Below are 24,514 nucleotides of genomic sequence, written 5' to 3' on the forward strand. Positions count from 1 at the left end.
CAATATCTGTGGTTCCGTTTTTTCTTCGTCAACACCAGTATAAGCTCCCTTGGTTAAAAGATGTCCCATACGTGCTCTCTTGGAGACATATCTGGCCATTGAGCCGGACAAAGCAGAATTTCGACATACTGTAGAGCATGTTGGGTTACGACAGTGGTATGTGGGTGAGCGTTATCCAATTCGAAAACACTCCCTAGAATGCTGTTCATGAACGGTAGCCAAACAGGTCGAATCACCAGACTGGTGTACAAATTTGCTGTCAGGGTGTGTGGGATAACCATAAGAGTTCTCGTTCTCCTGCTGTCACACGATATCACACAACAAACAACACCTTTAGGTTTATCTCCTGTTTGTCTAGCACGCAGACAGATTGGTTGCAGGTCCTCAAGTGGTCCCCATTTAATCAACACACGGCTATCATCGACACAGGCACAACCAGCTGTCATCATAAAACACAACAAACCTCCACCCTGCCCTCCAATGAGCTCTCGCTTGACACCACTGAAATCGAAAATGGGAGTGGTTTATGGTTAGTGGAATGCACGCCGCAGGGCGCCTGACTTGGTGCTCTCCTTGAAGTAACCGATCTGTAAGAGTTCGTTGTGCCTTTGTGGTGGCAACTACTACTCAGATTGCTGCTGCAGCTCCAGTAAAATGCACTAGAAAAATACCCCAAACATGATGGTCTTAACTCTCGGTAATGTCACGTGGTCGTTCAGAGCCAGTTCTCCTTGTGACTGTACATCCTTGTGACCACCATTACCAGCAGTCATCTACAGTGGCTACATTCCTGACAAGTCTTTCTACAATACTGTGGAAGGAACATCGAGCTTCCCCAGGCCCTATTACATGACCTCATTCAAACTCAATGAGGTGTTGATAATGGCATTTATGTCGCTTTAAATGCGTACTTGACCAAAATCAACTCACCAAGTCCTATACAAAAGTTAACTAGTGTTCACAATTGTTACAGCATGTATTTGAAGCAAACCTGGTTTGAATCCTCCTAGTGGCGCTATTAAGCCAGCTTGCAAAATTTCAAGAAACAGCTTTAATTTATTTCAGACTGTAAGCCCAATAGAAAATATTTTTTAGGTTTTTAATTATTTATTTAAAATCATATAATGGTTTTTAAAATGTGAGTTTCTTGTCAGAGAAATTTTTTGGAGTCTAAGCTCATTTTTAGTGCTTTGGACTCAACTTCATTGTCATTTGACAATTACTGTGTGTTTACCAGTGAGTTCAGTTACAAAGTTCTCAGTGGCGAATCCAGAATTTTGATGTGATTCTTGAGTTTCTCCTGGCGTATTTGATAATCAAAATATCCACGGGTGTACTGTCGGTCTACAGTGTCCAACGGGCACAATATTTCGGCGATCATACATGTCGCCATCATCAGGTGAACTGACGGACTGAGCTCCTGTGAACGTGCCAGTATGGAGATTCGTATGCATCTCCGTACCGGCACGTTCACAGGACCTCAGTCCGTAAGTTCACCTGATGATGGCGACATGTATGATCGCTGAAATATTGTGCACGTTGGACACTGTTGACCGGTAGTACACCCTTGGATATTTTGATTAACAGACTTTTGATGGTGGTGGGGTGGTGAGGGGGAGAGTCAGAGCTTATAAAAATTTCGTTGCCGTGACATCTCCAAATTCTCCTGAGTAAACGAATACATTTTCTTAGCCTGTTATGATAAGTGCTTAAACTAACTCAAAAAGAATTAAGTGATGTTTTAAACATCAAACAATGATATAGAAGTAGAAAATGGTACCATAAAGTGGAATTCCTACAATTTTTGATAATTTTCCAAACAAATATTTGATATATATAGTAGTTCTGTAAAATGATGTCTTGAAAAAAAGGTTAATCTATTCTAAAACAATGTAAAAACCATTAAGTAACATGTAAAGACATTCAAGATTTATTATTGAAATTTTACAATCTTCGAAAAATTGGAGTAGTGTAGCCTTTGGAGTGGATTACTTTGTTCCACTTGATGAAAACATTATTTCATGACAGAATAATAACTCATGCTAATGTTCCCCTCTTTAAAATTTATTGTGTTATGTTATAAGATCATTGGAAATCAACATTCATGTTCTTTTTGGTATTGAAGGGACAAAATAACAAAATTTTCAGGATGATGCAACTCTTTAAGTTAAGAAGTAAAAAAAAGTAACAATAATGAACAAAATGTAGTGTTGTTTTGTCATGAAAGAAAAGACCAATGTTTCATTTGGTATGTTGGTGTGTCAAAATTTCAGTGACTATATCAGAAAAATATTTGTCCCTAGACAATCGTGGGATACTAACCTGGATGCTGCACACCATATGGCTTGACGACCAGGAGTAATGATTTGGGGTGTCATTTCATTTCATATCAGGACCCCTCTGGTTGTCACCTGCATCACCCTTACAACATAGCACTATGTCAACGATATTTTACGCCCCATTTTGTTAACCTTCACGGCAGGCTAACCTAGGTTTACATTTCAGCAAGATAATGGCTACCTGCACACAGTGTGACTTTCTATTGCTCGTCTTTGTATTTGCTAAACCATACCTTTACAAGCGAGGTCGCCAGATCACTCCCCAATTGAGAACATTTGGAGCATTACTGGCAGGACCCTCCAGCCAGATTGGGATTTTGACTATCTAAAAAGCCAGTTTTACAGAATTTGGAACGATGTCCTCCATAAGGATATTCAACAACTTTAGTAATCAGTGCCAAGCCAAATAATTGCTTACATAAGGCCCAAAGGTGGACCAACACATTTATGGCTAGCTCAATTTGTGAAGCTCTTTATCTTGAACAAATCATCCAATTTTTCTTCAGTTGTACTAATTATTTGTTCCTACTTGTAGATCACATCTACCGATTTTGGTACCATTTGGCCAATTCCTTCATGGTATGTTGTTCTTTTTGTCTTTTTATAAGTCCCATGCTGCCATTTCTAGGGTCCAAATACGTCTTCAGCCGTCTTAATGTACTGTACCTCTTCTGTGGTGTTGCTGTTGTAACAGGGACCATTGCAACTTGTTCATGTATGCTGGGAAACACCTATTTGTCACACCTGTTTAGCAGTTCAACATCAATGATTTAATGTTCTGAAATTCCCCATTTCGTCCTTTCTGTAGAAAATACTGACTGTATGCTTGCTCAGTTGCTGATGAAGGCACTATTTTCGAGATCATACTCATAAAATATGATCAAAGTTTCAGAATCATTTATGTTTCCTGAAACAAACATCAAACTGAAGATGGGAGCTAAAAACCTACTCCTCATTTCTGAAATCATGGCATCCAAAACACAAGGAAGATAGAAACACAATACAAAAATATAATTCGCGATCAGGAATATCTGTGTTTGGTCGATCGATTTGACCTTTATTTCTCCTTTGAGTAATGATTTTCACCTCATGTGTTTCACACTCGCCCTCAAACGATCATCTACATGCTTTGTGATATTCAGCAATTGATCCTTTGGGAAAGTTTTACTGTGGTATCCAAATCGTAATCTTCTTTTTCTAGATATCTGCTCAATAAAATGCAGCTGCTAAAAAAGAATTCACTCTCAAAAGGGAAATCATAGATTTCACTATGGATGTGGAATTGACTAATGAAATGGCACCAGCTGAAACTTCACGGTCAGTCGAATGGATATTGTCATACAGACACATGTGTGGAGCATCCAGAAGTTCGACTAAAACAGTTATAGTCAAGAGTCCACACCCATCTTGTCACACATAGATTCTTAAAGCCATTTTTTTAATTCTGGGCAGAATTCATCGCTCTTCTTTGAAAATATGACTTGTGCCTTTGCAGTGTGAAGAAAGGAATGTGTCATTTCAATGCTCCCAAAATACTTACTGATGTCTTGGACATGACATGGATCTGAGATGGCAACATTTAAGCAGTGTGACTTGCAATGTATATACAGGGTGAGTCACCTAACGTTACCGCTGGATATATTTCGTAAACCACATCAAATACTAACGAATCGATTCCACAGAGCGAACGTTAGGAGAGGGGCTAGTGTAATTGGTGAATACAAACCTTACAAAAATGCACGGGAGTATGTTCTTTAACACAAACCTACGTTTTTTTAAAAAATGGAACCCCGTGAGTTTTGTTAGCACATCTGAACATATAAACAAATACGTAATCAGTGCCGTTTGTTGCATTGTAAAATGTTAATTACATCCGGAGATATTGTAACCTAAAGTTGATGCTTAAGTACCACTCCTCCGCTGTTCGATCGTGTATATTGGAGAGCACCGAATTCCGTAGGGATCCAAGGGGAACAGCAATGGACCTTAGGTACAGAAGAGACTGGAACAGCACATTACGTCCACATGCTAACACCTTTTTATTGGTCTTTTTCACTGACGCACATGTACATTACCATGAGGGATGAGGTACACGTACACACGTGGTTTCCGTTTTCAATTACGGAGTGGAATAGAGTGTGTCCCGACATGTCAGGCCAATAGATGTTCAATGTGGTGGCCATCATTTGCTGCACACAATTGCAATCTCTGGCGTAATGAATGTCGTACACGCCAAAGTACATCTGGTGTAATGTCGCCGCAGGCTGCCACAATACGTTGTTTCATATCCTCTGGGGTTGTAGGCACATCACGGTACACATTCTCCTTTAACGTACCCCACAGAAAGAAGTCCAGAGGTGTAAGATCAGGAGAATGGGCTGGCCAATTTATGCGTCCTCCACGTCCTATGAAACGCCCGTCGAACGTGTACCTCACCCCTCATGGTAATGTACATGTGCGTCAGTGAAAAAGACCAATAAAAAGGTGTTAGCATGTGGACGTAATGTGCTGTTCCAGTCTCTTCTGTACCTAAGGTCCATCACCGTTCCCTTTGGATCCCTACGTAATTCGGTGCTCTCCGATACACACGATCGAACAGTGGAGGAGTGGTACTTAAGCGTCATCTTTAGGTTACAATATCTCCGGATGTAATTAACATTTTACAATGCAACAAACGGCACTGATTACGTGTTTGTTTATGTGTTCAGATGTGATAACAAAACTAACGGGGTTCCATTTTAAAAAAAAAAAACAACGTAGGTTTGTGTTAAAAAAATACTTCTGTGCATTTTTTATGGTTTGTATTAACCATTTACACTAGCCCCTCTCCTCACGTTCGGTATGTGGAATCGATTCGTCAGTATTTGATGTGGTTTACGAAATACATCCAGCGGTAATGTTAAGTGACTCACCCTGTATATAACTTTAGATTGTAATTGAGCAGCACATGTTTGTGTCCCTTTAAACTCTCCATTTATTATGCGAGTGCTGTCATAACCTTGCCCTCTAACGTGCTTGACACACAGACACAGATATTTCAAATTTTTTAAATTACCAGAGAAATACTTACTTCAGTTGTGGGAGTAAGAGGAACAAAACACAAAAAAATGTTCACATATCTTAATCAGCTTCTCGTCTAAATAACTAAGACAGAAAGACATTTGTCTGATAGATGTAACATCAGTTGCCTCATCAATAATTTTTTTTTCAGTTTGTAAATGGTTTTCCAGGGATCCATATCTAAACTGAGAGCAAATCGTAAGAGAACTCTGAAATATCCTTCATTTTTAGAGAGTACCTTATCTGAATCAATTTGCCCAATATCCCTATACACACTATATTAGCGCTTTTATTATGGACTTCATGTGCTTTCGGTTCTCTTTAGCCTCTTTGATTTTATTGTCTTCAAAAAAGTATCCACTAATATTTGTTCAGGTGTATTTGCCTTAAGTTGGTATAACATAAAAATGAATTTCTACGATACTCCAGCACTTTATGGTTATTCATATACCATGACATGCATTTCCATTTCCTAAATCCTTCTTGCACCAAACAGGCCAAAGACTGTGAAGACGTAAGTTCAAGATAATGAACAGCAAAAAATATACACTCCTGGAAATGAAAAAAAGAACACATTGACACCGGTGTGTCAGACCCACCATACTTGCTCCGGACACAAGCAATGATCACACGCACGGCACAGCGGACACACCAGGAACCGCGGTGTTGGTCGTCGAATGGCGCTAGCTGCGCAGCATTTGTGCACCGCCGCCGTCAGTGTCAGCCAGTTTGCCGTGGCATACGGAGCTCCATCGCAGTCTTTAACACTGGTAGCATGCCGCGACACCGTGGACGTGAACCGTATGTGCAGTTGACGGACTTTGAGCGAGGGCGTATAGTGGCCATGCGGGAGGCCAGGTGGACGTACCGCCGAATTGCTCAACACGTGGGGCGTGAGGTCTCCACAGTACATCGATGTTGTCGCCAGTGGTCGACGGAAGGTGCACGTGCCCGTCGACCTGGGACCGGACCGCAGCGACGCACGGATGCACGCCAAGACCGTAGGATCCTACGCAGTGCCGTAGGGGACTGCACCGCCACTTCCTAGCAAATTAGGGACACTGTTGCTCCTGGGCTATCGGCGAGGACCATTCCCAACCGTCTCCATGAAGCTGGGTTACTGTCCCGCACACCATTAGGCCGTCTTCCGCTCACGCTCCAACATCGTGCAGCCCGCCTCCAGTGGTGTCGCGACAGGCGTGAATGGAGGGACGAATGGAGACGTGTCGTCTTCAGCGATGAGAGTCGCTTCTGCCTTGGTGCCAATGATGGTCGTATGCGTGTTTGGCGCTGTGCAGGTGAGGGCCACAATCAGGACTACATACGACCGAGGCACACAGGGCCAACACCCGGTATCATGGTGTGGGGAGCGATCTCCTACACTGGCCGTACACCTCTGGTGATCGTCGAGGGGACACTGAATAGTGCACGGTACATCCAAACCGTCATCGAACCCATCGTTCTACCATTCCTAGACCGGCAAGGGAACTTGCTGTTCCAACAGGACAATGCACGTCCGCATGTATCCCGTGCCACCCAACGTGCTCTAGAAGGTGTAAGTCAACTACCCTGGCCAGCAAGATCTCCGGATCGGTCCCCCTTTGAGCATGTTTGGGACTGGATGAAGCGTCGTCTCACGCGGTCTGCACGTCCAGCACGAACGCTGGTCCAACTGAGGCGCCAGATGGAAATGGCATGGCAAGCCGTTCCACAGGACTACATCCAGCATCTCTACGATCGTCTCCATGGGAGAATAGCAGCCTGCATTTCTGCGAAAGGTGGATATACACTGTACTAGTGCCGACATTGTGCATGCTCTGTTGCCTGTGTCTATGTGCCTGTGGTTCTGTCAGTGTGATCATGTGATGTATCTGACCCCAGGAATTTGTCAATAAAGTTGCCCCTTCCTGGGACAATGAATTCACGGTGTTCTTATTTCAATTTCCAGGAGTGTATAATATTTGCATTATGCTGCCTTTTCTACTTTAGAGTATACCAGCCAGCTGAATGACACATACTGAAATTTTCTGGAGAATGTTTCACTTGGTGTAATACTTGCTGGAAAATCGTAATTTGTCTAAGGCTTCCATATAAGTTTCATCAAATACAAGTGATCTGAGCTTGTTTCCAACAACACAATGTTATTTTCATCTATAATTAAATTTGTAGGAGACAACAAACTCTCCTTGCTGTTCTCATTTCCATTAGTTTTATGACAACTGCCAGGTACACCATTACCCATCGTTATAACATAACTATCTGCTGTGAATAAGGAACTCCTATGATCACGACCACGACCACCACCACTATTTTTGATTTATTTGATCTCCACCATATTACTTTTTGATCCTTCGTCTTGAACGAAATTGAAATTCTCCCTTTTTTGTTTTTTGAACCTCGTATAATGGAAATATCATGATACACTAGTAATTCCTAATGTAAAATGTAGCTATAAACACAAACTGAATAATGTAATGCCTTCATATGTTGATATGAAAGATGTTAGGTGTACGGCAAACAACGGTGTGGGTAGTTCTAGTGATTTAACTTTTGTTTCCATTGATATTATATAGCTCTATGATGTCACTGCCAAATACTTGCTGCAGTGCTCTCAGGATTATGCAGAAAATGGGCAGAGAATGTTTATAAATAGGGATAAAACACATAATATCTTGGAACCACAGACACAGGCTCAAACAAGGAAACTGCCACACTTCTTCCACACACATGCATTTACAAAGAAATAGTTGCAAAAAATAAAAGTTATCAAAACACAAATGAATATTTAGCAATCTCATTAAACAAGCAAACAAAATTCCAACCAGCATTCAAAACGAAAATACTAACACAATAACAGTGAAAAATGTGACATTCTGATAAATATTGTAATATAGTGCTACTACACCAAAAAATCACATGAAAAAAATAGTAAATGCTTCATGATGGCACTGTCTGAAACAACACAGTTGGCATTTAATGGCCACTGTGATTATAAACGAACTGATTACAATGTGTATCCAATATCATACAGGGTGTCCCATTAATTTTGACCACACTAAATAACTGTTTGTACAGTTACAAATTACAAAATTTCTCTAGCAAATGTTCTTTAGCCGTCAGGGGGACATCAATCAGCATGATTGCCTTCGTTGTAGCTTTGTTTTTTTTACAGAGATAAGAGCAGTGGTATGACTTTTTTAAATGGTACCCTGCATTTTTTATTCAGTACTTCATTTTCTGTCCTGAAGACCTATTCAAAACTGTATCACAGTATACCATTCACTGAAACACAACGTTATCAATTACATAACTCAACATTGACGTTGCCCTTCAAGCACTAAGTGCAAGGACTCAGGGTAACAGAACACATCCACGTGCTGACGTTGACAGAGGACAAATGTAAACATAAGTAGAATGCACACCCCTCATTACGTCAACCATCGTCAGTTGAAGAGTTGTTGTTGTTGTGGTCTTCAGTCCTGAGACTGGTTTGATGCAGCTCTCCATGCTACTCTATCCTGTGCCAGCTTCTTCATCTCCCAGTAACTACTGCAACCTACATCCTTCTGAATCTGCTTAGTGTATTCATCTCTTGGTCTCCCTCTACGATTTTTACCCTCCACGCTGCCCTCCAGTACTAAATTGGTGATCCCTTGATACCTCAGAACATGTCTTACCAAACAATCCTTTCTTCTGGTCAAGTTGTGCCACAAACTTCTCTTCTCCTCAATCCTATTCAATACTTCCTCATTAGTTATGTGATCTACCCATTTAATCTTCAGCATTCTTCTGTAGCACCACATTTCGAAAGCTTCTATTCTCTTCTTGTACAAACTATTTATCGTCCATGTTTCTCTTCCATACATGGCTACACTCCATACAAATACTTTCAGAAATGACTTCCTGACACTTAAATCTATACTCGATGTTAACAAATTTCTCTTCTTCAGAAACGCTTTCCTTGCCATTGCCAGTCTACATTTTATATCCTCTCTACTTCGACCAACATCAGTTATTTTGCTCCCCAAATAGCAAAACTCCTTTACTACTTTAAGTGTCTCATTTCCTAATCTAATACCTTCAGCATCTCCCAACTTAATTCGACTACATTCCATTATCCCCGTTTTGCTTTTGTTGATGATCATCTTATATCCTCCTTTCAAGACACTATCCATTCTGTTCAACTGCTCTTCCAAGTCCTTTGCTCTCTCTGACAGAAATACGATGTCATCGGCGAACCTCAAAGTTTTTATTTCTTCTCCATAGATTTTAATACCTACTCCGAATTTTTCTTTTGTTTCCTTTACTGCTTGCTCCCTTCCCAACCACTGCTTCCCTTTCATGTCCATCGACTCTTATAACTGCCATCTGGTGTATGTACAAATTGTAAATAGCCTTTCGCTCCCTGTATTTTACCCCTGCCACCTTCAGAATTTGAAAAAGAATATTCCAGTCAACATTGTCAAAAGCTTTCTCTAAGTCTACAAATGCTAGAAACGTAGGTTTGCCCTTCCTTAATCCAGCTTCTAATATAAGTCGTAGGGTCAGTATTGCCTCACGTGTTCCAACATTTCTACGGAAGTCAAACTGATCTTCCCCGAGGTCGGCTTCTACTAGTTTTTCCATTAATCTATAAAGAATTCGTGTTAGTATTTTGCAGCTGTGACTTATTACACTGATAGTTCGGTAATTTTCACATCTGTCAACACCTGCTTTTTTTGGGATTGGAATTATTATATTTTTCTTGAAGTCTGAGGGTATTTCGCCTGTCTCCTTCATCTTGCTCACCAGATGGTAGAGTTTTGTCAGGACTGGGTCTCCCGAGGCCGTCGGTAGTTCCAATGAAATGTTGTCCACTCCGGGGGCCTTGTTTCGACTCAGGTCTTTCAGTGCTCCGTCAAACTCTGCACTCAGTATCGTATCTCCCATTTCTTCTTCATCTACATCCTCTTCCAGTTCCATAATATTGTCCTGAAGCACATCGCCCTTGTATAGACCCTCTATATACTCCTTCCACCTTTCTGCTTTCTCTTCTTTGCTTAGATCTCGGTTTCCACCTGAGCTCTTGATGTTCATACAAGTGGTTCTCTTATCTCCAAAGCTCTCTTTAATTTTCCTGTAGGCAGTATGTATCTTACCCTAGTGAGATAAGCCTCTACATCCTTACATTTGTCCCCTAGCCATCCCTGCTTAGCCATTTTGCACTTCCTGTCGATCTCTTTTTGTGAGACGTCTGTATTCCTTTTTGCCTGTTTCATTTACTGTATTTTTATATTTTCTCCTTTCATAAATTCAATATTTCTTCTGTTACCCAAGGATTTCTAGCAGCCCTCGTCTTTTTACCTACCCATTCTTCTTCCACTGTACTTCTTTCCCTTATTCCTGTCAATTGCTCCCTTATGATCTCCCTGAAACTCTGCACAACCTCTGGTTCTTTTAGTTTATCCATGTCCTATCTCCTTAAATTTCCACCTTTTTGCAGTTTCTTCGGTTTAATCTACAGGTCATAACCAATAGATTGTGGTCTGAGTCTCTATCTGCCCCTGGAAATGTCTTACAATTTAAAACCTGGTTCCTAAATCTCTGTCTTACCATTATATAATCTATCTGATACCTTTTAGTATCTCCAGGCTTCTTCCATGTGTACAGCCTTCTTTTATGATTCTTGAACCAAGTGTTAGCTATGATTAATTTGTGCTCTGTGCAAAATTCTACCAGGCGGCTTCCTCTTTCAATTCTTTGCCCCAGTCCATATTCACCTACTACGTTTCCTTCTCTCCCTTTTCCTACTACCAAATTCCAGTCACCCATTACTATTAAATTTTCATCTCCCTTCACTATCTGAATAATTTCTTTTATTTGATCATACATTTCTTCAATTTCTTCGTCATCTGCAGAGCTAGTTGTCATATAAACTTGTACTACTGTAGTAGGTGTGGGCTTCGTATCTATCTTGGCCACAATAATGCGTTCACTATGCTGATTGTAGTAGCTTACCCGCATTCCTATTTTCCTATTCATTATTAAACTTACTCCTGCATGACCCCTATTTGATTTTGTGTTTATAACCCTGTAGTCACCTGACCAAAAGTCTTGTTCCTCCTGCCACCGAACTTCACTAATTCCCACTACATCTAACTTTAACCTATCCATTTCCCTTTTTAAATTTTCTAACCTACCTGGCCGATTAAGGGATCTGACATTCCACGCTCCGATCCGTAGAACACCAGTTTTCTTTCTCCTGATAACGACATCCTCTTGAGTAGTCTCCGCCCAGAGATCCGAATGGGGGACTATTTTACCCCCAGAATATTTTACCCAAGAGGACGCCATCATCATTTAATCATACAGTAAAGCTGCATGCCCTCGGGAAAAATTACGGCCGTAGTTTCCCCTTGCTTGCAGCCGTTTGCAGTACCAGCACAGCAAGGCAGTTTTGGTTATTGTTACAAGGCCAGATCATTCAATCATCCAGACTGTTGCCCCTGCAACTACTGAAAAGGTTGCTGCCCCTCTTCAGGAACCACACGTTTGTCCAGCCTCTCAACAAATACCCCTCTGTTGTGGTTGCACCTACGGAACGGCTATCTGTATCGCTGAGGCACGCAAGCCTCCCCACCAACGGCAAGGTCCATGGTTCATGGGGGAAGGTTGAAAAGTTATGTGAGTAGAATGTGCACCAACGAAGAGAAGGAAGAAATGCTACTCATCTATGGGGTATGTAAGTTAGCAGAACAGTATTTACAATACTGTTTCCTTATATATGGGTACATTCAATACAGTAGTTTAGTCCTTTTAAATACTGTTGTGTAGAGTAGGCTTACAGTAAAGGCTGTCCTTCGTACAAACTGCATCGACATAACGTTTCTTTTATTGTTGTTGTTGAAAGTGTGTGAAATGCTACACATGCAGCAGAACTGTACAGATAACGATATCCTGACATGAACCCACCTATCCGATGGATGTTTTCTCGTCTTGTTGCGACGCTTCAGGACATGGGAAGTTTCAACCCACGACAACGCAATCGTCGTAGCACTCGCAACGACGAAGCTGCCGAAGTTACTGTTCTCGCTTCCGTTGCTATGAATCCACATGTGAGCACACGACAACTTGAACACAGGATTGGAATTCCTAAAACCAGTGTACATTGTATTCTTACACGTCACCAGTTCCATTCTTACCATGTACAGCTACATCAAGAACTGCATGGGAATGATCTCCAGAATCGTGTACAGTTCTATCAGTGGGTACAACAGATAATCGTCGCCAACCCGAACTTCTTCTCCATTGTTCTATTTACCGATGAATGGCCCTTCTCAAACAAAGGACAGGTAAATACAATGAACATGCATTATTGATCCAGCGACAACCCACGATGGCTTAGACAGGTGGAACATCAGCGTCAACGGAGAGTTTACGTCTGGTGGGGGATGCTTGGAACTACAATTATTGGCCCTTATTTCATCAATGGTAGCCTGAACGGCACAGCGTATGCTAACTTCCTCGAAAGATTTGTTCTTCTAGATGAAGTGCCGCTAAGTACCAGAATGCTTATGTGGTATCAACATGATGGATGTCCAGCACATAATGCCTTGCGTGCACGTTGTGTTCTGAACCGAAGGTATCCTGCCAGATGGATTGGTCGAGGAGAAACAGTTACTTGGCCTAGATGCGGACGCATCAAAGAAGTTGTCTATCGCCGTATTAAACAACTCCAGAGGACATGCAGGAACGTATCGTGCTTGCTTGTAATTCTCTTCAACAGGCAACATTGGAAGCAGTAAATAATTCTTTCAACGAGTGGACCAGTGTATGGGTATCCAGGGTCACCACTTTGAGCACCTTTGAATGTTCTACTCCTGGGCAGTGGTACAAGAGAGTCAAAGACAATTTTGTGTTATGTATTTACTTGGTTTTCATTTGATTTCTGACAACTCCAGTAAATGGACAAGTCTGTGATTCTGGGCTCAGAGTCAATGCTGTTTTCTGTAATTAATAACGTTATGTTTCAGTGAATGGTACACTGTGATACATTTTTGAATAGGTCTTAAAACAGGAAATGAATTACCGAATAAAAAAGTACAGGCTGCCATTTTAAAAAATCATACCACTGCTCATATCTTCGTAAAAAACAAAACTACAACAAAGGAAATCATGATTGATATCGCCCTGATAGCTAAAGAAAATTTGCTTGAGACATTTTGTAATTTGCATCTGGACAAACAGTCATTTAGGGTGGTCAATGTAAATGGGACACCCTGTATATTTATTGTACACATAAATTTTATATACCGGTACTGAGAATGTATTTAAAATAAAAAGGAAACTCCTTTGGTTCAAATCAATATGTGTTCTATTCACATTTTGCACTAGTGAGAGAAATCTATAAACAACAAACCAAATATTTAAGCAGCAACTGCAGAAGGAAGAATGGCCAACTAACTAAACAATACATTAACTAAACATGTAAAACTTTAACAATAGAGACTTGGCTCATCTCACAATAACAATCAAAAAGAACACTGCAGTACATAAGATGCTTTAATAAAATTACAATGAAATAACACAGTCCGTCACCATTGATCTGTTACATGAGGCAGGAAGCACAGACAGAAAATAAAAGATGCCGTGCTGTTACCAGAGGTGAGGCAGAGGAGTATTTTACACTTGCAAGGGCATTGTTGACAATTAAGGTGCCATCAGTAAGTGTCAAGTACAGATTAACTACTGCAGCAGTAACAAGTTTTCGTAAGTTTTCATAAAAGTGCATTATAGATACGTCCACGTTCAATTTGATACTTTATATGAAATTGAAGTAACTTTCTTATAGCGTAGTATCTGTTTGATCACTGCATTTGGCAGCAGTCGAAAACAAACTATCACGAAGACTACTGAGTTTTATGCTTCACTTTTACCAATGTGTATTGAGGGAACTATGGGGCCGAGAAACAGCTCAATGGGAACAAATTGTATACTCTGTTCATCTTTATTTTAACCATTATACAAACAAATGCACGCTCAGCGATTGGCCAAAGAACATAGTTCATGGCCTGCAACAAGTTTTGTTACGTTACTGGAAATAGGTCCTACTCACTCACTAGGTATTTTGTCGTTATGCCACAGAAATTGAATCTTCGATTCCGACACACCCTAGAGCATTAAAAGTGTTCAATTTTTTTTTGTTAATCACGGTTTTTTAACGTTTAAACCATATACTTTTTATTTCAAATATCACTGTGTAGTGGGTTCTTGTAAAGATAGTACACCATGCAAAGAGCCCCGAATGCAAGTTTTGATCGGTAAAAGTTGGCATATAGCCGACTGGTAGAAGTCTCCCGACTTCTGGCAAGGTACCGGTACTGACATATGTGATGAAATACATAATTGTGTCATAATAGGCTTAATTTAACTTCATTATCGAATAACAGCAACATTTGAACCATTTGAACTTGGAAGTCCTATGCTGAGACTTCTCAAAACCTTCTTATTTCCTTGATGCTGATCTGCAACCAGTTCAACGCTACAGGTACAACTGAACAGACTACAACAGTGAGAACAATTTCAAGACTGTTAACGCTAATAGCTACATTGCAAAGATTTGTTTTAGGAGATTAAGAAGAAACAGGTGCAGTTCCGAGGGTGGGGGCCGAATCGCCGTTGAGGAGTGGGACAACAGTACCTTGATGAACTTGTGGATTGTATGCCTCAACGAATACAGGCATGCATCAATGCAAGAGGTCGTGCTACTGGGTATTATAGGTACTGGTGTGTACAGAAATCTGGACCACCGCCTCTGAAGGTCTCGTTGTATGATGGTACAACATGCAATGTGTGGTCTCTTTTTTGTGAATCTGGCAAGGTTCAAAACTTCCACACTGTAAACCAGAAACAATGGTGGATGCAACTAGCATCATAAGTGCAATCAGTGAGACGTGTGTCAGAAAATTCTGTCCCTATGGAAGTTGGTGTTAAGTTGGAAAAGTCCTTAGCAACAAGGCAGCAACAGCACTCATAATACAATGTTGAGAGCGGGATTGCTCCCATTCTTTTGAAGATGGATTTAAACTTCAAAGGATGTGTTCTGTTCTTCTGAAATAACTACTCATACAGTTGTCTTGGAGGTGACCAATATTTCTTGAGTTGTTCAGTAGTTTACATACGCGATCATCTTGTGAAAGATGCTCATGAGTGGCAGTGAACAGAACAGAGCAGAACATTACCTTGAGGTTAATAAGGGCTTGGGTCCAAAGTAATACCATTAACTGCATACTGAATAACAAATTTAGGGAACGTTTACTTCTCATGACAGGTTTTTGAGAGGGAGACTAGTCGATGCAGTAAGATGGGGGGAGGGGGGTGCGATACTTTAGTTATCTTGGCTGGGAGAGATGAGATAGCGAACCAGTACTGCTGGAACAACTTAGCTGACACTACTCTTCTTTAGCAAAATAAGAAATAAAGTATAGTGCAGGTAGTGCAGCAGGAGAGGAAAAAATAGAACAGGGCGGACAGAAAGAAACCTGGTAGCTTTTGACAGCAGTCGCCCGCAATATTAATTCACGATGTATATCATCAGAACGGATGACTATGGTTGTGCCTGCTTGGTTGCAGAAGGAGCTGGGCCATCCAAAGTACGTTGGAGTTAGTCTCTATCTGTCAGGGGTGGGATACCATCTCTCTACCTGCCCATTCAATAGTCAGGTAATGTGGGCGCCCTATGGTACATAGACTCAGCAATGTAGCACAATCTGAACTGAATAGTAGAGGAGAATTGTTCCGTTGTACCCTTGCAACTCGTTGGCAACAGGGATGTGGCAGCACGGTAAAACATAGGTAGTATCAGATTAATCGTTTTAGGTGTCAATTGTATGTAATGCAAAGTGACTCTGACGATCCCTCCAGATTTATACAGACAGTCTTTGTTTACCCAGTAGCAAACGAGAGTGTCTATAGCAGGGGAGTCCAAAATTCGGCTCGTGGGCCATGCCCAGGCCCGAGTGCCAAAGTGCTCAGCCTGGCTGGCAGATTTTCCCCATCGCCACGTCACGCTGTCTGAGCGCGAGTAGGGGGAAGAGGGGAAAACTGCGAACGCGCCCCGTTTAAATGGTAATGCAGTTGCAATCCATACAACTTGGTTTTATGCTTCACATTTCTCAACAAACAAAACAAATTTTCAGTACTATATAGTTACTTTTGGCGCGCTGAAGACAGATGCAGACAATTTCACAGAGTTGCGCACGAAAGTTGCCACGTAATCGTGACTTATTTAGTTTCATAATCGAAAAAAGGTCTTTCACACAAATACGTCGGCCGAAATATTGTAGCACTTTTGCAACTTCATCATGGAGACTTGGAAACTCTACCTGAGGAAAGCTATGTAGCCGTCCTGGACAGTTTTAACGCATAAGAATCTGTCATTAAAACGAGAATTACCTTGCAGATCAATCAGTTACATCTGCACGTACACAAGTGCATTTCTACTGAAACGATAAATGGTCTCGAAAACAGCTTCAAAACAGATGTAAGACCCGCAATGAATTCCTGAAATTCTGCATTTTCTTTAATGGTAGAGAGTTTAGGGAACTGAACTGTATTTGTCAGAATGTATCCCTTCTACAATACGATTTTCTTTTTTAAACGTATACCCATCAAATTAGAAAGAAGTTAGCTTGCAATGTCTTATTGTGGGCATTGTACAGTAAAGTCCACTTAAAATGCGAAGTCTGAAATGTTCTAATTTTCATTCCTGCATTCCTTTTTCCTTCATAAGTTCAACAGAAGTGAGATTTAAATCGAAAAATCGTTCGAGACCTGCCCCTAGACTTAACTTACATGCTCTACATCTACATCTATACTGTGCAAACCACAGTGAGGTGCATGGCAGAGGGTATGTCCCATTGTACCAGTTACTAGGGTTTCTTCCTGTTCCAATCACGTATGGAGTGTGGGCAGAATGATTGATTGAATGCCTCTATGCATGTAGTACTTATTCTAATCTTATCTCCATGATCCCTGTGTGAGCAATACATGGGGGAATGTCGTATATAACTAGAGTAATTATTTAAAGCCGGTTCTTGAAACTTTGTCAATAGAATTTCTCGAGATGCTTAATGTCTGTCTTCAAGAGTCTGCCATTTCAGTTCCTTCAGTATCTATGTGGCACTCTCCCATGGATGAAACAAACCTGTGACCATTCGTGCTGTTACCAGTTATTAGGGTTTCTTCCTGTTCCAGTCACGTATAGAGTGTAGGAAGAATGATTTTTTGAATGCCTCTGTGCATGTTGTAGTTATTCTAATCTTACCCTCACGATCCCTGTGTGAGCAATACATGGAGGATTGTCGTATATCCCTAGAGTAATTATTTAAAGCCGGTTCTTGAAACTTTGTTAATAGACTTCCTTGGGATAGTTAATGTCTGTCTTCAAGAGTCTGCCATTTCAGTTCCTTCAGTATCTGTGACTTTCTCCCATGGATGAAACAAACTTGTGACCATTCGTGCTGCCCTTCTCTGTATACGTTCAATAACTCCTATTAGTACTATATGGTATGGGTCCCACACACTTGAGCAATGTTCTAGTATGGGCCACATGAGTGACTTGTAACAATCTGTTTGGTAGACTGATTACACTTCCCCAGTATTCTACCAATAAACCGAAGTCTACCACCTGCTTTACCCGTGACTGAACCTATGTGATCATTCCATTTCATATCCCTACTCTGCAGTAACATATGAAGTCTTCATACTCTTCGTTCAGTCCCATTTAAAAGTGTTGCAACTAACAATGGAATAATGTGTGCGATATCAGAAATTTTACTACTTGTACCACCAGTTTGTTCATGTGTTCCAAGACAGCAAATTTAGCACAAAGTGCTTTTTGATGTACAGAACAGCGAATCCCGTCTTTCGATCATTGTAGTTTTTTGCTCTTTCATTTTCAAGTAAACTTTAAAATCTTTCTGTGTGGTATTGTAACGTAATTTCATAGAAAACAGACAATACCTGTCACTTATGTGAACTAAGAATTCTCATCCCTCTCTTCTGTAATTCCTATTCATTTTAAAGGATTGCGATGATAGGTCGCTAGACTGCCTCTTTTTGTGCTAACAGTCACTGGACATGTGAATGTCCTTCACACCACGAACAAATAATGAAGGTTAAACAGTAGTGAAAGCACGACTCTGCCGAAGTGAAGACAGTTGTGCCGACCGAAAAACGGCGCACCGTAATGCTACATGAAATGTCACTCTGTTCCGGGTACACTACTGGCCATTAAAATTGCTAGACCACGAAGATGACGTGCTACAGACGCGAAATTTAACCGACAGGAAGAAGATGCTGTGATATGCAAATGATTAGCTTTTCAGATTATTCACACAAGGTTGGCGCCGATGGCGACACCTACAATGTGCTGACATGAGGAAAGTTTCCAACCGATTTCTCATACACAAACAGCAGTTGACCGGCGTTGCCTGGTGAAACGTTGTTGTGAGGCCTCTTGTAAGGAGGAGAAATGCGTACCATCACGTTTCCGACTTCGATAAAGGTCGGATTGTAGCCTATTGTGATTGCGGTTTATCGTATCGCGACATTGCTGCTCGCGTTGTTCGAGATCCAATGACTGTTAGCAGAATATGGAATCAGTGGGTTGAGAAGTGTGATACGGGATGCCGTGCTGGATCCCAACGGCCTCGTGTCACTAGCAGTCAAGATGTCAGGCATCTTATCCGCATGGCTGTAACGGATCGTGCAGCCACGTCTCGATCCCTGAGTTAACAGATGGGGATGTTTGCAAGACAACAACCATCTGCACTAACAGTTCGACGACGTTTGCAGCTGCATGGACTATCAGCTCAGAGACCATGGCTGCAGTTACCCCTGACGCTGCATCACAGACAGGAGCGCCTACGATGGTGTACTCAATGACGAACCTGTGTGCACGAATGGCAAAACGCCATTTTTTCGGATGAATCCAGGTTCTGTTTACAGCATCATGATGGTCGCATCCGTGTTTGGCGACATCGTGGTGAACGCACATTGGAAGCGCGTATTCGTCATCGCCATACTGGCGTATCAGCCGGTGTGATGGTATGGGGTGTCATTGGTTACACGTCTCACTCATCTCTTGTTCGCATTGACGGCACTATGAACAGTGAACGTTACATTTCAGATGTGTTACGACCCGTGGCTCTACTGTTCATTTGATCACTGCGAAACCCTACATTTCAACAGGATAATGCACCACCGCATGTTGGAGGTCCTGTACGGGCCTTTCTGGATACAGAAAATGTTCGACTGCTGCCCTGGCCAGCACATTCTCCAGATCTCTCACCAATTGAAAACATCTGGTCAATGGTGGCCGAGCAACTGGCTCGTCACAATACGCCAATCACTACTGTTGATGAACTGTAGTATCTTGTTGAAGCTGCATTCGCAGCTGTACCTGTACATGTCATCCAAGCTCTGTTTGACTCAATGTCCCGTCGTATCAAGGCCGTTATTACGACCAGAGGTGGTTGTTCTGGGTACTGATTTCTCAGGATCAATGCACCCAAATTGCGTGAAAATGTAAACACATGTCAGTTCTAGTATAATATATTTGTCCAATGAATACCCGTTTATCATCTGTATTTCTTCTTGGTGTAGTAATTTTAATGGCCAATAGTGTAGTTCTGAGGAGGGACGAGCTAAGCCGAGTGACATGCCGAAGCCTTGGCCTACCGGCGGCCAGCACACGCTGCACGCGTGAAGTTTGGCGTGCCGTGGCCGCCCCTTGTACATAGTGTAGGCGGTAGTGTAGAGTGAAACGGTAGTTATGATGTTAGCCGTTAACAGCAAGATACTACACTCGGTTTGGCGGAAGGAAGATAAGATGTACAGGTTCTAAAATATAATGGTGAGGTTCACAAAGACAGTGGAACCTCTTCGCTTAGTAGTAAACATAAATGTGGTTGGAACTCAGTACCTTGTCAGGTTATACGGTAGAAGTAGTGCAGTGGAAATTGTCTTTCAAACAGACAGAAAAATGTCACATGTCAATACAGAAAGCACTTTCACTCAAGTGTGGAGTGTGTTAAATCACTGCACTGGCTGAGCACTTCAGTAAGCCACGTTTGTCTACTTGGATAACGTAGATACCACATCAAGAAATTCCCACTACAGGAAGGCTAATTGGAATTGGGAGTATCCAGGCACTGAGATACAGAAATCGCTTATATCATAGAAGCACCTAAAGTGTTCAGAAGGGGCAGCTAATACAGCAATACGTCGATATCTCACGAATTGAGTGATTACACAATACATGCAAGATAATAACACAATAAACAGCAATCGCATAACATGTAATAATCATCACAATAAACTAGGCTATTGCCAATATATCACATTTGTGATGGAGGAAGTTCTATTAGGGAACTGCTTTACCATTAACGAGTAGCGCTCTGACTTCAGCGTATTTTTAAAATAAATCCAAGGGTGGTTAATAAAGTTCATCAGCGATAGGTACACGTTGCGAGTCCTCATAGTGTACTGTAGACAGCCTCCTCTGTGTCTGTCTGCTGTTATTTGCCATTCTCTCTTCATCAAAACATTCTTTTAGCTGTCAAGCGACTACTTGTTACACATAAACTATACCCTAATCCTTAACGAAGGCAAGAGTAGCTCTGGCAGCAGGCAGTCGTTGTCACAATTAAACAGCAATTTATACGAATAGAGCAATAACAGTAGGCAAAAGACAGTGGGATCAGTAGTGACAGTCATTTGAAAGTACTGCTAGATCAGATGGAAGAGCTGGCAACCAAAAATATGGCACAATTAAAACAACTGCCACTTATTATGGATAATATTACCTGTGGTTGCCTTCCATTTCGTCATCCGCGGGAAGATCTAATGACAACATAAACACGTTTCTGTAAAACATTCGGCACATAAGTCATCGCAGGATAAAGACGGGAGAATATGTGGGTAATAGAACATAAAGTTGTCCTACCACGATTGGACAAATGCAAAAGTCTTAATAATTTTTCACTACACGCCTGATGAGCAGCGGTAAGAGACGCAGCTAGCAGGCAGAGGTTCGAGGCCACCAAGCAGTACCGTTGCTGACTCAGTTCATTCAATAGCTCAGCACGAAGTCCAGCTGACGTAGCTATGCCTTCCAGAGGCAGGAGTACAGCACACATAAGCTGTAACAGCAAGACACCATTGGATAAAAAGGAGGAAGAAAATAAAGAAATAACAAGTACATGGTGCTGTGAATGTTATCGAGGAGTCTCTGTATCATGCACTTGTGAGTAGTCGATTTGACCATTGTGGAGACGTAAGACAGGCATTGAGCCACTAATAATCAATTCAAAACGTAATGAGATTAGCCTCACTGATAGGATGGAATGATGGCAAATTCAACTGCTACCGGTATAGGGTAGGACATTTGGCACTGGGAGTAATTGCCTGGCGGAAAGAGCGGGCATATTAATGAGGTAAATGCCAGAGGCTGACATCGCTGTTTTTGTTGCCTTGGGTGACTAACTTTGGCTAGCTGAGAAGGAGGTAGCAGATTTGCTATGAATAGAGCACCAGTGAGCAGAGAGACCATGAAAGTATGTGTGATGTATTAACAGATGGTTGTTGATGTGTTTTTAAAACTGACTTACTTAATTACAACTTTAATTCGCCACAGACATATTCTTGATATACTTGTAGATGTGAAGTATAAACATATTCTTCTGAAGCATTCACTCCATGGGATGCTAAGGGCACCGTGCAGGTTGCTGAGGAATATATTGGTAATGCAGTTACAAAAGATGGTACAAACAAAACACTGACATCATAACATGCAGACAACTGTATCCTCAGAATAGCTCTCCTGGAAAATGTGTGAAATACTACTGGCTACCAGAGACAACAATGTTAAATAAACTCTAGTCATACTGCGTACTCTTGACGCCGTTTGAAGATGGCATTATTGAAGGGTACATAGGTTAAGTAAGTGTAAAGATAGTGTCAAAAGTGTAAGGTGGTTCAGTGGCATTAGATATAAAATTCCCTTTAACAGGAGGGTAGTAACGATGACAGCTTCGAGCATGACCATTGTGGTAAATACGATTTATATGTATGTAGGTAAATAGTGTTAAGAGAAATGTGTGTGCATCATCGTAGCCCTTGTAGACAGTGTAAAGATGTGTGGGCGGATGCACAACAGGCTGTCTCATTGTATAGGAAGGAATTTAAGGGGGGGGGGGGGGCGGGGGACACAAGAAACTTGGCCTGGTCTAGTATTCCAACACACTGTAACAACAGGTAGGCAGGTCAGCCCATTGGGGGCCCGGGCACAGCTATGGCTATTTATCGTCCCCACAAACACAGGTGTCACACGTGTTCACTAACTTCAAGAGGGAAGCTTGGCCTCAAATTCACATGGTTTGGTTTGTAACAGAGACTCTTTTAAAATTAGCTACGTTTGCCACCAAAGAAATAGCTCACTTGGCTGTAGCACAGTCAGTAACAAAGCTATGATTTCCAGAGAGCAGTGCAGTACAGTTTGAAGGTGGATATAGGTACAGTCCTGCTAGGACGTCTGGTGTTCTTATCCACAGGTCTCATGAAATATACACTCCTGGAAATTGAAATAAGAACACCGTGAATTCATTGTCCCAGGAAGGAGAAACTTTATTGACACATTCCTGGGGTCAGATACATCACATGATCACACTGACAGAACCACAGGTACATAGACACAGGCAACAGAGCATGCACAATGTCGGCACTAGTACAGTGTATATCCACCTTTCGCAGAAATGCAGGCTGCTATTCTCCCATGGAGACGATCGTAGAGATGCTGGATGTAGTCCTGTGGAACGGCTTGCCATTCAATTTCCACCTGGCGCCTCAGTTGGACCAGCGTTCGTGCTGGACGTGCAGACCGCGTGAGACGACGCTTCATCCAGTCCCAAACATGCTCAAAGGGGGACAGATCCTGAGATCTTGCTGGCCAGGGTAGTTGACTTACACCTTCTAGAGCACGTTGGGTGGCACGGGATACATGCGGACGTGCATTGTCCTGTTGGAACAGCAAGTTCCCTTGCCGGTCTAGGAATGGTAGAACGATGGGTTCGATGACTGTTTGGATGTACCGTGCACTATTCAGTGTCCCCTCGACGATCACCAGAGGTGTACGGCCAGTGTAGGAGATCGCTCCCCACACCATGATGCCGGGTGTTGGCCCTGTGAGCCTCGATCGTATGCAGTCCTGATTGTGGCGCTCACCTGCACGGCGCCAAACACGCATACGACCATCATTGGCACCAAGGCAGAAGCGACTCTCATCACTGAAGACAACACGTCTCCATTCGTCCCTCCATTCACGCCTGTCGCGACACCACTGGAGGCGGGCTGCACGATGTTGGGGCTTGAGCGGAAGACGGCCTAACGTTGCGCGGGACCGTAGCCCAGCTTCATGGAGACGGTTGCGAATGGTCCCCGCCGATAGCCCAGGAGCAACAGTGTCCCTAATTTGCTGGGAAGTGGCGGTGCGGTCCCCTACGGCACTGCGTAGGATCCTACGGTCTTGGCGTGCATCCGTGCGTCGCTGCAGTCCGGTCCCAGGTCGACGGGCACGTGCACCTTCCGCCGACCACTGGCGACAACATCGATGTACTGTGGAGACCTCACGCCCCACGTGTTGAGCAATTCGGCAGTACGTCCACCCGGCCTCCCGCATGCCCACTATACGCCCTCGCTCAACGTCCGTCAACTGCACATGCGGTTCACGTCCACGCTGTCGCGGCATGCTACCAGTGTTAAAGACTGCGATGGAGCTCCGTATGCCACGGCAAACTGGCTGACACTGACGGCGGCGGTGCACAAATGCTGCGCAGCTAGCGCCATTCGACGGCCAACACCGCGGTTCCTGGTGTGTCCGCTGTGTCGTGCGTGTGATCATTGCTTGTACAGTGTCCGGAGCAAGTATGGTGTGTCTGACACACCGGTGTCAAAGTGTTCTTTTTTCCATTTCCAGGAGTGTATATAGATATAAGGGATATGAAAAATCGAACAGGTTGAATAAAAGGCTAAGGAGCATACACAATATTTAAGAACTGTACGATATGTAGGTGTAA

Source organism: Schistocerca gregaria, chromosome X, assembly GCF_023897955.1.
Source record: "Schistocerca gregaria isolate iqSchGreg1 chromosome X, iqSchGreg1.2, whole genome shotgun sequence".
NCBI lineage: Eukaryota > Metazoa > Arthropoda > Insecta > Orthoptera > Acrididae > Schistocerca > Schistocerca gregaria.